This window comes from Aethalodelphis obliquidens, unplaced genomic scaffold (genome assembly GCF_003676395.1).
Source record: "Aethalodelphis obliquidens isolate GAN/ISIS:26980383/991018 unplaced genomic scaffold, ASM367639v1 scaffold51, whole genome shotgun sequence".
In the NCBI taxonomy this organism is placed as follows: Eukaryota; Metazoa; Chordata; class Mammalia; order Artiodactyla; family Delphinidae; genus Aethalodelphis; species Aethalodelphis obliquidens.
Window position 1 is genome coordinate 14,810,195 of NW_020837995.1, and position 15,478 is coordinate 14,825,672.

At 44.6% G+C, this 15,478-nt stretch overlaps 1 protein-coding gene across 1 annotated transcript in view; it reads left to right on the forward strand.

The window, feature by feature from the left end:
• Positions 1 to 850: 850 nt before the first annotated feature.
• The window catches only part of SEMA6D (semaphorin 6D), a 53,789-nt gene continuing 39,161 nt past the window's right edge, over positions 851 to 15,478 (forward strand). Inside the window, exon 1 of the mRNA XM_027084219.1 lies at positions 851 to 2,346. The gene's annotated coding sequence lies outside the window, so the exon portion shown is untranslated. The remainder of the gene's footprint in view (positions 2,347 to 15,478) is intronic.

The following is a 15,478-nucleotide window of genomic DNA, read 5'->3' on the forward strand; positions in this document are numbered from 1 at the left end:
TAACCATACTCAAATGAAAATTAAAAGTTTGGCGGAAATGCTCCCTTCTTTCTTTTTCTTTAAATGAGGGCATCACGGTTCATTCCAGCCATTTAGACCCCTCAGTGATTCATAATTCAACTGGAAATTTTAATAAAACACAGCCTGTTCTTGGATATGAAGTTTGGATTAAAATCCTCTTGTTTTTAAGTACGTGACTTTTTTCCTTTCCTTTGTGACAGTCAATTTGAAATGATGTCACTTCAAGGACATTTTCATTTCTCCCAGAACATATTACACGACACACTTGCCTGTAAAACCGGCTCATTAGCCTGCAAAATTATACTGTACTGAATGGCTTTCATTCAAAGTAGAAATAGGATTTTTAGTAGGCAATTTCTGTATTTTATAAAGATAAAACAATGTTTGATTGCTTCTTCCTAGCTGTTTTGCTTAGTGGTTGTAAAGAGAAATTGGGGCGGGGGGACGACAAATGTAATATGGGGGCGGGCTTGTAAGGATGTGCTTAAAAAATAAATCTTAGATGAGGAAACTAAGGCATAACTTTACGGAGCAACTGTGCCTGCAGCTCCTCTGGGCTGCAACGCCTTGTCCTCTAAATGTCTGGAGGAAAGCTCAAAAAAAGTGAGGGAGCGAAAAAAAGAGGGAAAGAGGTAGGAAAGCGAAAAGGCTGCTTCTCAGGCTGCAGCAGCCACCGCGAGCTGGATGACTGAGGTGCTGCGAGTTGCTGGAAGGAGCAGCTCTTCAGAGGTGGCGAGAGGGAGGGCGCGCAGCAGAGCTCCGGGGAGGAGGGACGCGGAGGCCACCGAGGGGTCAGCCGGGCCGCGGCGCCGGGCTGGGGGCCTCCAGGCGGCGCTGGCCGCGGCGCTCGGGAGAGGGCGAGCGCGCCGGGCCGCCCGCGCCTCTTGCCCTCCGCGCCCGGGGGTGGGCCCCACGCCGCGAGCTGCCGAGTGCGGGGAGGGAACGAGGCTCCGGCTCGCCTGATGGATTGACTTGAAGATGGATCGAATTACACCATTTGCCGTGCCTCGATTTGTTTGGCTCCCGCTCCGTCCCGCTGCTGCTGTCGTTGTCGCTGCCGCTGCTGCAAGGACTGGTGGTGGCGAGTTTCAGGATTATATCGAAGAAGCCAAAACCTAGAGACACAGGGATATATCTCTTTTTTTCTAATTTTTTCTTTATTTTTTATTTTCTTTTCTCTCTGAGCGTGACAAGCTTTTTTTTTTTTTAAACCAGCCTCCCCCCCTCCCCCCATGAGGTAAGACAGCCCTATAAAAATTTGCTAATGCTCTAGGCGCCTGGTGGGGATCGGACCCTGATCCTTAGAGCCTGAATTGCTTCTGGTGTATGTGTACGTGTGCGTTTGCGTGTGTGTGTTGGCACTGGAGAGTTGATTTCTTTTCCAAGCTGTTCTCTCCGCCTGCCGTACCAGGGACGCGCAAAGGGCTGGCGAGGTTTGGCGGTCGCGTCAAAACTCGCATTGCTGGAGGCTTGAGGGGAGTGGGCCCCCCAACACTGTGCACCCCCCTCGGGGAAAAAAAAAGCGGAAGGAGGGAGCCAGCAAAAGTTTCTCGCCAGGCAGCGCCAGCTCCGCGCTCCCCCGCACCTTATCAGGGGGAACCCGGCTGCTTCGGTGCCGGGCACCACGTCCCCAGCCCGCGCGACCGCCGAGCCAAGGCTGAAGGAGCCGGCTGCTGGCTCCGCCGCCCCCTTCCGCCCGCCCGCACGGGAGCCAACTCTGGGACCGCCGGGCCAGGCTAGCCGTGGATGGGCGAGCACCCGCCCGCGCCAAGAGAAGGGGCGCAGCTCAGCAGCCGACGGACGAGCGGCTCACGGCGGACGCCGGCTACCTGTCAGTGCGCCCCCGGGTCGGACGGCCCACCGGTAGCGCCTGTTGGCTAGGGGCGGGGGCTCGGGGGACTCGGCCCTCCCCCAGCCCTCCAGGCTCCGGCACCGGCTTCTGCCGGGAGGGCGGCCACTTCCCAACCCTCCCTCTCCCCCTGCTGGCCGAGCGCGCCGCGGGCGGACTCCGGGGCCCAGAGCTGCCCGCCTCCCACCCGGCGCCCCGTTTCTCCTCCCGGCCGCTCTCCCCCGCAACTTTCCGTGCTTTGTTCTCCGGCTGGAAATGATTTACGGAAGCGTCTTGGACAGGGTCTCCGCCAGGCGGCAAGAGCCCAGCGCTGAGATGTGTTACGTTCTCATCTACCCATCAATTATGGATGGAAACAAATAAGGAAGAGTCAATTTTGCATGAGCCCCTTCTCCGGCGGCGAGAGGCATTCTGCAGCCGGGAGGGAGCCGCCGCTCGCGTCGGCAGCCGCTGGCAGGGGGATGGTGAGGCGGAAGGTAGGGAAACTTTTATCTCCCGTCTTGACAGCAATGATGTTTGTTCCTGGTCTGCAGAAACTGATACAGCGGCCGCCTTGGGTAATTTGGAAGGGCTTAAAGCTTCCTCTGTCGTGTATAACTCTTGGATTGAAACTAAAGGTCATAAAGGACTTCAAGGTGCGGATGAGAACTGGGTTTGAGAATTTTTTGTTAAATCAGCTCTCGGGACCACTGCTGTCAGGTGATTCTCTAAATCCCGATCTTGTAAAGAGCTAATTGTCATGGAGCTAGAGAGGAGTGAAGTAGCGGAGTTACTGGAACCCAGAGTAGTATTCCTCATTCAGAGGTGACCAGTCAGTAACCCAGGTTCCGGCATCGCCACTCCTCACTATGTTCAGCTGGGATATTCACACAGAAGGAACAGTAGATCATTATTATAGATATACAGACTTTGTAAACAATAATCGGACCTTATGTCCATCACTATGGGCCACGGCTTTCCCTTAAAAATAATGGTAGTGTTTCCAGTTACTTGGGAGAAGAAATGTGTAGGGCAATTTTCCCAAGAACTTCTGGCTCCTAAGAATTTAAGTCTGCAGTAAAATGTTTAGTTGCTTTTTAAGGATTGTCTTTCCCTCTACTTGATATTTGGGGCCGTAAAGTGGGTGCTTTTATTTCAAGGCTGAAGTCCTGGGGAAAGGTTTAACATTTTAAAATCTGGTTTGGTCTCCGTTCCTCAGAATTGGAGAAATAATTGTTTGGAGAAATGTTTCAAGGTTTCTTCCTTGTAGAATTGAGAAATCTTATCCCAGACAGCTCAAGGTGAGGATTTTACTATTCTTTTGGTGGTTTAACAGTAGGTTTTGATGCTGGTTTATACATGTCGTTAAAAAAAAAAATCCCCTCACTCTCTTTGATATCTAACTCAGGAAATTAAGTTGTGTGTCGTCACATTCAATGTAGTGAGTGACAGGCATATTCTGTCAGGCTGGCCAATATGACACAAACATTTACGCTGGCTTAGATGAACAGAAATTGCCAAGTAAGCTCTGAGATTTGGGCCTATATTACCGTGAAGTTGAACATCTTGAGGTAAATAAACATAGCTGAGTTTTGTTTTTAAAGTTAGTGTCCATGCTTTGACTTAGGTCCCTAGACTGTGCTCTCAGAAAGACAAATAAATAACCCTGAGATTTCCAAATGGTGTTGTTTAGCAAACCATTTTCTTCCAGTGGGACATTTGCTGAAATTAACAGCCAGTTACTGTTTCTTACTGGATTCTAGTTGTTACCTGTCCTTGTTTCTGTTAGGGATGCTACATAGGTAACCTTTTTTGAGGAACATCTCTGTGATGCAGGACAGTGTGCCTGGAATATCGTGGCTTCTCCTTCACCAAACAGCTAGTTGACCTGAATCTGATTTAGATTTGTGGGCAGTCCGCCCTCTTTCTCTTTATTTATTTATTTACGTATTTATTTATTTAGGTGCCCTCTAATAGCACCATCTGGTCTTGTCTCCCCTCGTTTGGATGGATTTGAAAGATGGTTGTGATGCAAACCTATTAGTCCTTAGAGTGAGGGTAACTTCCTTAGAAATCCAGTGGACTTAAGTTCACTGGCTGCTTGCTAAACAGGAAGGATCTGTCCAGTAACTTGTGCTCTGCGTAAGTAGGCCCCTGAATCCTGTGTGGTGGTTTCTATTGCATGAAAGGCACACAGACAAAGTAAGCAGGAATTGGAGCTTTGTTTCACAAAAATGCCCATAATTGTTAAGGGCTTATTGAAACTGGAGAAGTTCTTCACTTCTTGCTGCTCCATCAAAATAAGCCTTGGTAATTAGCTTAGTCATTGTTCTTGCATTTGAGTTCCACTAAGAGACAAAGAGTGAAAAATGCATCTGAAATAGGGTCATTTTTCACCCTTCTGATGCATTTTAAGCAGAGTTAAGAGCCTGGCTGAATGTCTAACCATTATTGGTGTAACCGTAGGAGGTGGACTCCTTTCTTAGCATATTACAAGATAAAATATTACCTTTTATTTCAGTTAATAGACTTTAAGCCTGCCCATTCTAGATTCATTTCTAGAGGAAGCAAGAAGTGCTTGAGGTATGCCAGCCAGTCAGTATTTATTGAGTCCCTGTCGTTTGCAAGGAGCTATGCTAGCCAATGTCCCAACATCAGGTGAGGCAGACACGTTTCTCTATGTTCAACTTAAGTAAGAAAGAAGAATCCAAAGAAACAGAGTGGCAAAACTGGATCATTTGGCAAGAAATGTAAATCTGCACCTTTTTTTGAAGGATGTTATTTCATCCTAAAGATTTTAAGGGAAGATTATCCGTACCACATATTTATAGGGGGCCAAATCTCCCTGCCTTTAACACTAATAATGCAATGTACTATTAGTGTAATTCACATGTTGAAACTCATTGGAGCAGGGGATCTCCCTTTCAGTGGCTCATGTGAATGGAGACTTAGAGTTAAAATCTACCAAAGCCAGTGTCTTAGGTTGCAGCTTATTTTGTGAACAGCTGCCAGCTTCCAGTTGTGGGGGGAAAATGTGTTTTGATCTATTCCCATGACATGTAGAGAGAATGAAAATCATGTAACTATTTTAAGCATATCATAACCCTTTTCAGTGAAGGTGGCTATTGTTGGGCTAACTTTTCCTCCTCAGACCCTGACAAGTGTCAGTGCAGCTGATAAGTGAAGCTGCTTCCACTCTTCCCAGTAGGATAACTAGGGAAACATGCTTCCTTTGAAAAGCAACCATTTACGTAACCAAGAGTGATCAAATCAGTGGTCCACTAGATACCTCACAAGGTATACTTTTCTCAAACTTTTCTCTTCTATCAAGCTTTTGTTAACTCACCCGGATTAGCATTTTAACAACCCTGAAGTGAACTTCTGCCATTCTCTCTACTTGGACACAGTATGTAGATCATCCATCATTCTGTCCTTGGCTACAACAGGCTGCTGGCTCCGTCACCATTTAGAGCTACACAGAATCCATCTGACTGTGAACAACACAGCTGGCTACAGCAATTTTTTTCTTCCACACCACTGGCAACATTGTCTGGCTGTGGTAGCTGAAGTTAACACCCAGAACAGGACGTTTCCATTGTCTGCCAACCTGTGCTGGGCCCCTCACCCGCTTCTGGGGGCACACCTGCAGAAAGGCCCTGCTGGCTTGCAGTGGCATGTTCCACTTCAGAGCGGACTTGCCTCCACCTTACGTGACCCACAGGAAAGCCTCTTTAGACTTGATACGATTAAACCACCAGAATTACAGAATTAGAAGGAGTCATTCACACCACTCATCCTAGACCTTCAGAACTCAGTCTATTGAAAGGGGGAAGAAAAGAATGAAGTAGCTTTTAGCCTGTGATCCCAAATGACTGAAAACAGAAAAAGACCCTGTCTAGTTCTTTGGAGAGCTGAAGGTATCATTGCTTCATCTCTTTTCACAAAGAACCTGTGATATACCTAAATCTGGGACCCGTGAGTAACGGAACCCAATGCTTTCTATCACATTTTTTGGTCTGTTTTCTTCTTTTTACTCACTAAGATATCTGTTACAGTAGTCATTGCTTCTTAAAGCAAGAATGGCATAAATTAGGTGGACATGTTTATTAGGTTATGTTGCCAAGCTTTAAAAAAAAAAGACTTTTATAATTAGAAGTACTGCTTTTGGAGTTTGATGTGGGAAGGGGAGACTGCCTCATATTTTGGTGGGAGATAGTCTTCTCACCTCTTTTCCTAATGTTTACTAATGAAATCAGCCACAAAACAGCTGAGATGATGTGATGCTCCTACTGCTGATGATAATGGGAGAGGAAGAAGAGAAAGCGGCACCCACAACAACTATACTTATTGTTAGTCCGCTTACTAATTTCTAGGCACACACTAAGACCTTTATCTTAATTATGTCATGTAACAGACAACTGGGGTGGGTGAGGCAGATTCTGTCATTATCACTGCTTTCTCAAGAAAAGAACTCAAGCACCTGAGAAGTCAAGTCACTTTCCTGAGGTCTTAGAGCAGGGAAGTGGTGGAGTCAGGATTTGAACTCAGATCTCCCTGACATCTCAGCCCACCACGTCATCACTGCACTGAATCGTTTCCAGGAACACAGATCACCCTGCAATCTTCTGACTCCCTGATATTTCTGACGTTGTTTTCTCGATAAGAGTCATACTTTGAGGGAAATCTTTGTATTGAATGAAATGCTATGTACAGAATCGCTATGCTCTTAAGTTTTAACGTTTCTCTAAACTAAGTCATATGGGCGTACTCTTCTTTCATTTTTATTCCTGTTGGCCGAATAATTAATGACACTGTCTTCTTTTCAAGTGTCCTAGAACAGCATCTTCGCCCACCATTTTTCTCCATGTTAGACTCTCCTGTCCGAGGTTGCGTGGCATAGGACGAATGGCAGTATTCATCACTCGCCACCAGAAAAGGGCTTCTGCATCAGGGTGCGATTGACACTCACTTCCCTGATCTTGGCAGGTGAAGATCCGTTATGTATCTCGGTCCCATTTCCCAGGAGTATTCATGGGCCCCATCAGCAGAGACAGTGAGAGCTGCAGCTGTTCAAGCATTAGTGGCGCGAGGATGGAAATTGTCTTACTGAAGTCTGACTATGTATTATACTGTAATATACATTTTTCTTACTTATGGTTGAGAGAGAATCCTTCTACCTCTGTGAGTCATCAGATACGTTGTTGAGAAATTGTCACCCACGCATCCGCATTTTTTGTTGTTCTTTTTTACTCAGGATTCCTATGGGAGGGAAAAAAACAAATACACATTACCACTACATAGAATGCTGAAATGTAAGGTTTTCAACATACATTTTTGGAAAAGAAGGATGGGTTTTAAAAAGTCCAATATGTTGGTACATGTATAATAAGGCCTCAGGAAGATCTGCAATTACTTAGCCTATTATTGGAGTCTGTATTTAAAAATAAAGTCAGGAGTTTCTACTCAGCTGAGGAACTGGCACATATGAACGAGAGCAGATGAAGCTCTTTGAGAAAATAGCACTTCCATTCCCAGGAGCCGGCTGTCAGCAGACCAGGGACTCAGACTCCCCCAGCGCCTACATTGGCCTAGGCCTCTCTTGTCATTAGAAGGGTCTCTGGAAACTTTTTGGTCTGCAGAGTTGTCTCCATTTATCAGTAAGTCCCCAAACCTCCCGTGGGTAATTGGTGGATCAAGTAAATACATTTTTAAAAGCTATAGAAGAAGGAGGAGAACAGGCAGCCCAAGGGGGGATACAGCATGTTGCAGTTGCTTCTGTTTTTGTCCTTGCTAGGGTAACCATTTGTTCCTTCAGCCAACTTTTACCAAGTGTTGGCTCTGTACAAGGAGGTGCCAGGGTGGGGAAACGGTTCAAAGAGGAACTGACATGGGTCCAGAGCTCAAGGCTCTTACTAAGTGGTGTAGAAAAAACGACGTAACCACAGAGCCAAAGTAAAATGGTGAGTGTCTTAAGTGCCAGAAAACACACACGGACCTATGGTGATTGAGAGGAGGGAGAAGTTATTTCTGGCTAGGGTGGGCAGGGGAGGCTTTGTGGAGCCACTGATATTCGAGCTGGCCCTTGACCTAGGTAGGATTTGGACAGGTGGACAGCAAGGGCCAGGAGGGGAGGTGGTGAGAGGGAGGGCATTCCAAGCATAGAGAACAGCTTAGGCAAAGGCCCTGGGGTGCGGGTAGGGGTCTAGCTCACTTGTCCACGTTTGGGTCCTGAGCTAGACTCGCGTTTCAGGTGTGAAGAAGCAGTTTGCCATGCAACCTACAAATAGGTTTTGAGTGTCTCTGGCCCACTGTACTTGGCCGATCAGCAGATGGCCCTGAGGCTTAAGCCGTTAGAATGAATGGGATCAATCTTGCGATGATTCCGGAGTTTGCTCCGTGATCAGAGCTAAAACCCCACATCAACTGCCAACGGGTTCAGTGTTCCACAGGAATATCGCAAGGGATCGCGTGACTTGCCTCGAATTACCCAGCAAGCTGGCTCCCCCCGCAGAGGGGTTTAGCAGAATCACACTAGAAGGTTGATGCTTCATGGACTTTATTTTTTGCTTTAACTTCAAGAGGCTCTGGACAGAGACTCTATAACAAAGAATAAGCTGCATACATAGATGTGGATTTGGGGAGGACGTGGAGATAGGAAGCCGAAGAGAGAGCGGAAACTTGTTGAAACCGTGAGAGAGGCATGAGTTGGACTCTAGGTGCTTGGGAGAGGAGCCCGCAGGCCCCATGAGGTTAGACTGCCTGTTCACGGCTGTAACTTAGCAGAGAGCGTGACACATAGTAGACGTGGTGCAGATATTTTAGTAAACATGTTAATTGAGTTGAACTTTTCATTCGATTGTGGTTATAACCTATCATGCCTGGGAAAGTTCGCAAGCAATGGGGTTAGAGCTATGGCAGCCTTTTCCTCATAGAAGGAGCGAAAAAGTGGCAGGAAACAACTTGGAGTTACTAATACTTCCTTTTAGAAAACCCCATCCTTGAGAGGCCCTGGGGATCCAGCATCCCTTTTTGGGTCTGAGCTTTCAGGATAAACTCACCCCCGTCAATGCCTCTCCACGACCCTACCTTCCCAACTCCCACACCTTCATTCACCTTTCTCCCCTACCCCGGTGCCCAGCCATACTTCAAGCGAGGATGTTTGGGTATGTGGGTTTCCAAGCCATCATTAACCCCTTGAGTTAACGTAAATTGTAATCAATCCACGATTAAATTTAATAGTGGAGGTGATAAGCTTTCTGGGAGGAAAGACCGGAAGTTCTCTGTAGTGTAAGCACGTGAATACATAACAAAGGAAAAATAAAATGAAAACAATTACATTACAATTGCTTTGCCAAGAATCGCTCCAGTGGTTCAATTTTCCCTGGTATGGTATGTTTAAGTCTTTTACAAGTTAATGGTTACATGACAGTCTGAGAGAAGACTCTTAAGTCTGAGGAAACACTGCCAATGAAAGATCAATCAGAAATTATAAAATAGGTCAATGGGGAAAAAGGGTTAAGCATATACAAATTCAATATTAGGGACTTTTCAGGAATATTCCAGTGACGTAAAGCAGAGAACCTGCTGGATCTAGGAATTAGTCTGGCTCCTACCCAGTTACTTTCTGAAGTGAAGGGCGTGCTGCCTCCCTGCATAGAGCACAGTTGCTTTCCAGACAAAACCTAAAATAAACTGGCGTGGCTCAGCTCGACTAATAATAACAGCTAGCCCTCACCGTGTGCTTACCAGGTGCCGTGGCACAGCGCCTAGTACTTTAAATATGTTACCTAATTTAATCCTCATGCTACCCCTGAGAGTGTGGGACTGATAGCTCCCTCAGAGTTAGCATTTGTTAAGTGCTGACCGTGTGCCTTATACTCTTTTAAGTGGATATATGAAATCATCTGATCAGAATTCTTTGAGGTGGGTACTATTATTAATAATATCCTTATTTTACACAGGGGAAAAACTAAGGGATGGGAGATGGAGTAATTTTCCCAGGGTCAAACAGCTAATGAGTAGTGGAACCAGGGGACTCGGGTCCATGGGAAGCAACTTAGTAGGGTGGTTAAGAACATGAACTCGAGCCAGCCTGTTGGGGCGTGCGTCCTGGCTGTGTGATCGATTGGCTGTGTGATCTTGAGCAAATTGCTTAACCTCTCTGAGCCTCAGTTTCATGACCTAAAAGGTGGATGATGAGGGTAGTACCCACCTGGTAGGCGCTGTGAGACATAAATGAATTAAGATTTGAACAGCACTTAGAATGGTGCTTGGCTAGCAGTGAGTGCTGTATTTATCTCAATGTCTGTTAAGTAAAAGTAAATGCAGTCTGGCTCCAAGGCCCATGCTTTTAGCCCTTATACTATGCAGTCTCTTCACGTGTGATTTTATCGTATCTCTTTGACTGATATATAGACCTTGAAGCCAGTTTTACAACCAGCTCTTCTCTACCACCACCCACTACACGTGCCACAGATTCAGCCAGACTGCAAAGGGGAATTTGGCAGGAGAGCTCCAGGGGCCTAGAGAGTCACCTCAGACCTTGACGCCTAGCTGCCTAGCCCTGACCCACATATCAGCCGTTTCAGATTCATGATGTCAGAAATCTGGCTTCCTCTGTTGGTTGGGCCGAAGGACAAAAATATAGGTGACTTGTATGTGTTCTATGCTGGTTGCTCCCTAGTCTGATTAAAACCTGAATAACACCATGGAAATTCAGGCCCTCTCCTAACAATTCCTGTCATCACCCACATCTTTGATCTCTACCGGTGGTCCTCAAACTTTAAAATTTATCAGAATCACATAGGGCTAAAATGCAGATTCCCAGGGCCCCAGCACCAATGGATCTGTGTTGCTGGGTCTGGGATGGGGCCCTGGAGTCAGCATTTTCAACAAACTCCTAAAGTGATTCATAGGCTATGGTCCCTTGGCCACAATTTGAGAAACAACGCTCTGGTGTAGCCAGAGTTTCTCAAACATCAGTGCCCCTGCAAATTGCCTGGCATTTTGCTAAAATTCAGATTCCCATCAAAGTGGTAGACTTCAAGGCTAGTGTTGGCAGGCCACTAGGTAGTAGATCTCAAACCTCTTGCCTACAGCACAGGGTGAATGGTTATGAGCCAAAGGCATCCTGGCCAGCTCATGAAAGAGTAAGAAAGTAATAAAATCTGCTCAAAGCTGCCGTGTTTTTTTTTGTTTTTTTTTTTTTTCTAGTTTGCAAAAGATCTTCACGGTGAGCAGAAATTAAGAAAGAAAAAGGACACTCACTTACTTCTGCTGACTGGTCTGTATCATTTCCTAAATGGAGTCCTGGGCCAGTATTCATAGCAACAGTTTTTGATTTAATGATAAACTGAGATAAGGGTAATCAAACTTCATGCTTCAGGGCATCAGGTGATTGCCTGCTGCGGTCAGGATGGAATCTTTTCCCTTGTCCTTTGCACAACTGACTAGATGCATTACAGAGAGGCCTCCGGCTACACTTGCAGGAGCTGGGGCAGGAGGCCCTGGCAAAAAAACGCCGCTGGATGAGATCACATGGGAAATGGTCTTGTGTGGGATGAACAACCCCATCATTTGGCCTTAATCATTTTTGTTTTTTGTTAAGATTCTACATACCCTGTGTGTATATTTCTATAAACCACATGATGAAATTGGCAGCCTACTGTATCTGGAATCAGATGACCTAGACTCCAACTTTGGCCAATAGTGGGCTCTCTGAGTGACCTAAGGAAAGCACTGTCTCCTAGGAGGCTCTGTCTCCTCATCTGTGGACTCACAATTATACCGAGCATCAAATAAGATGATGTTGATAAAAGGGCTTCGTAAAAACCAGATAAGTGCGGCTCAAATGTAAGGGATTATTATGATACAATGAATTATACTTTATGGAATCACCATTTATTACAATCACAATATATAAATCTCCTCTCTATATAATGATATCATGCATAATGACAGTGAACGTTTATTGAGTTCTTCATCTCTGCTAAGCACTAAAGAGTTTTATTTGCATTCTCTTATTTAATCCTCATGTCAGCCCTTTGGGGCACATCCTTTTTTTATTCCCATTTTATAGATGAGGGCACAGATACTCAAGGAGCGTAAGTGAGTTTCCTTTTGCTGTTGTAACAAATTACTACAAACTTAGATGTCTAAACAACACAGATTTATTACCTGACAATTCCGGAGGGCACAGGCAGTCAAGGAGCATAAGTGAGTTTCCTTTTGCTATTGTAATAAATTACTACAAACTTAGATGTCTAAACAGCACACATTTATTACCTGACAATTCCGGAGGTTGCAAGTCCCAAATGTGTTTCGCTGGGCCAAAGTCAATGTGTCAGCAGGGTTGTATTCCTTCTGGAGGCTTGATGGGAGAATTCATTTCCTTCCCTCTTCCAGATTCTAGAGGCCACCTGCATTTCTTTGCTTGTGGCCTCTTTCTCCAAATTCCAAGCCAGCCATCATATAACTCCGTCTTCTGCTTGCATAGACACATCTCCTTCTTGGATTCTTCTGCCTTCCTCTTCCATCTTTTAAGGACCTTGTGATTACATGGAGTCCACCCAGGTAATGCAGGAAAACCCCCCTGTTTTAAGATCTCTTATTTAATTACATACATAGAGTCCCTCTTTCTGTGTATAATAGCATATTCACAGGTCCTAGGGATAGGGTGTGGACATCTTTGGGGATAGAGGGGGACATTCTTCTGTCTACCACAGTTAAGTACCTGCTAGGAGCACACAATGGCAGTGTCAGAATCCAAGGCCAAGCCTGTCTGACTTCAAAGCCCATGATCTCAACCACTCACTATAAAATCTCCTCAATTCAGTCAGTGAAAGAAACAATAAAATCACAGAACATAAGTAGTGAGGAGGGCCATGTTACTTTTAGAATAATCAATTGGGGGCTTTTAAATATCATTTTAGCAGTAACAACACAGAAATTAACCTTACTGATCTCCGTGTCCAACTTTGTACTAAGCATTCTATATATATAGTCATTCACTTTTTTCTTGTGAGGCTGAATACTATTTACCTGGTAGCTGAATTGGCAGGGTCCCTGAATCCAGTTGTCTTTCATGGGGTAGACTAAATAAAGAGCATTTGGGGGACCAGGGGACCATTCTGGAGGACTATACAAAGGTATTTTAATGGAGCTCCTGGTCCAGCAAAGGATGATTGACAAAAGGTGATGGCTATAACCAGACCATCCTTTGCTGTCTCTGGCAGTGTCTCTTGGCCCATTGGACGTGGTTCCTCAGGCAGCACTTACCCCAGCCCATCCACTGATAGATAGCCAAGACCATCTCCAACTTATGAGGCTTGATGTCCTCAGAGGTCAATCAGAAAATCGGGAGCCTGTGTTTTGCTAAGAATTGTAGAAAGTTATCAGAGATCTCTTTCCCACTCTCTTTTCTTCTCTCTCTCTTTCTTCTCTTTGCCACACACTTTGCTGATTTCTGAGGCTTAATGTCGTTTTAAAATTCAAAACGTGCACCCATCACTGAAAAGGCTGTGAGAGGACAGAGCTGGAGTCTGGAAATCTGGCCTGGCTCCTCTGTTAGCCCACCAGATAGCTCTGGACAAGGCCCTGCCCTCGCTGGCTCTAGTGCTCTCATTAGAACAAAGTGAGGTCGGGATGGGCATCAGAGACAGTCTAAATGATTTCCAAGTTTCTTTCTAGTAGTAGGATTCCATAATGTTATATTTATCGCCATATTTTAATTGCCTCATAGTAGCACATCTAACAGTGATTTAAAAAAATACGAATCCACTTCATGAATGTGCATAGAGCTATCTGTACAAAGAGACAGACACACAAGTAGTCCAACTTCTCAAATGTATTATTGCCATTTACATTTTACAACACTTTGCCCTTTTCTTTCAAGATCACTTAAACTTCACTGCTGCTAATATTGAGTTTTTAGACTCAATTTTCAGAAATACATAGATAATATTTTCAGTTAGCAGTAATTGCACCTCATTCAGCTCTCAGGGGTTGATACGCTACCATTGCACAATTTCCCTGTAATTTTCAGTTACTTCCCTGAAGAGCCACTCCCCATGGAATGTGTAGGACAGACAGGGCAAATGAGTTTCAAAGTAGAGAGCCAAACCTGATTGGTAGTAGCTGTTGCACCTTTTGTTGTAGAAACTTATGGGGCTACGTCTAAGGTCAGGGAGAAAAAGGATGCCTTGACTGATTTGCAAAGTCTTCTGTGAAAAAGGGAGAGGGCATGGTAGCTTCTATACAACAAATTCGCCATCTTTGATTCAGTATTTTCTTTGGAGACACATATCCCTCTTAAAGCACTCACACTCATTAATGATCTCTATACAGATTGCTGAGTAATTTAATGCAGATGTCATCTGGCACGATGTCTCAGAACCGAGCTTGAAAATAAGTAACTCCTAATGGAGAAGGAAACTTGATAATGATTACTTTTGCCAGTTCTTACCATTTGCTTCATTTTGTTGCTATTCCCTCAATTATGAGGGAATATTTTTAACATTTTTAACTATTTTATCAGAGACTCAAAAATGCGATGAATGGTTGTGCTACTACAGATAACACCTTCACCGTAGATGTATAAATGTGGACATATATAAAAATAGAACACCACCACACATATACACAAACACATACGGAGGTTTTAAATAACTTTTCAAAGTCAGACAGACATAGGTTGGAATCCTGCCCCCTCTCTGCTGACTAGATGTGAGAAATTGGGCATATCACTAGCTTCTCCAAGTCTTAGTTTACTTTTCTGTTAAATGGAGAAAATGTCCCTTAAGAGATGGGAAATAATTAAAGCTAATGCATGGAAATTGGCCAGCTGGGTCCTAGAAACAGGTGCTCAGTCATGTTGGTTTTGGCTACAAATAACAGAAAACCCAACTCAAAATTGCTGAACAATGAGGCAATATAACATTAAGTCAATAATAATAAGTCCTGAGATGAGGTGGCTCCAGTGTTGATTAATTCTTTGGCTTACAATATCATCAAAGACTCAGGCGCTGTCTGTATTCTCTGCCATTCTCATCCTGTCAGCCTCCCCTTGGCTAGCTCTTTTCATGTTCCCAGTAAAACTGGCACATTCCAGGTGAGAATCCAGCAGATCAAGAGACCAAGAGTCCCTGAGAAACCTTTCCTAGTACAGACTCTCCCATTGATAGGATCATGACACCTGCTCACACCTGTAACCTAAAGCAGCCTTGGGCAGGAGAATGGGACCACCACAATCGACTTACGTGGAGGAGACTGGCTTACCAGTGGATAGATGAACAAAATACAAACTATTTGTATCTATACATTGTTATATATGCATATTATGTACACACAGTGTACATGACATCAACATATTCGTGAGTGCTTTCAAGCTATAAAACTTTAGTGTTTGGCCGGAAATATTTTTCTGCCATTATTTGAAAATTTTATGTCCCTAGAACAGCATTTTCATTTAATTAGGCAGTTAAAAAATATAAAAGATACGACATTGGAGGACAGTGCTACAAACAAGTGGACAGAATATATCAAATGAATTTGCTCCCATATTTTTTCTTTTTCCCCACCTGTGACTTGTTTTAAATGAGAAGTAAGATGCCCCTGCCAGATTAACACTTT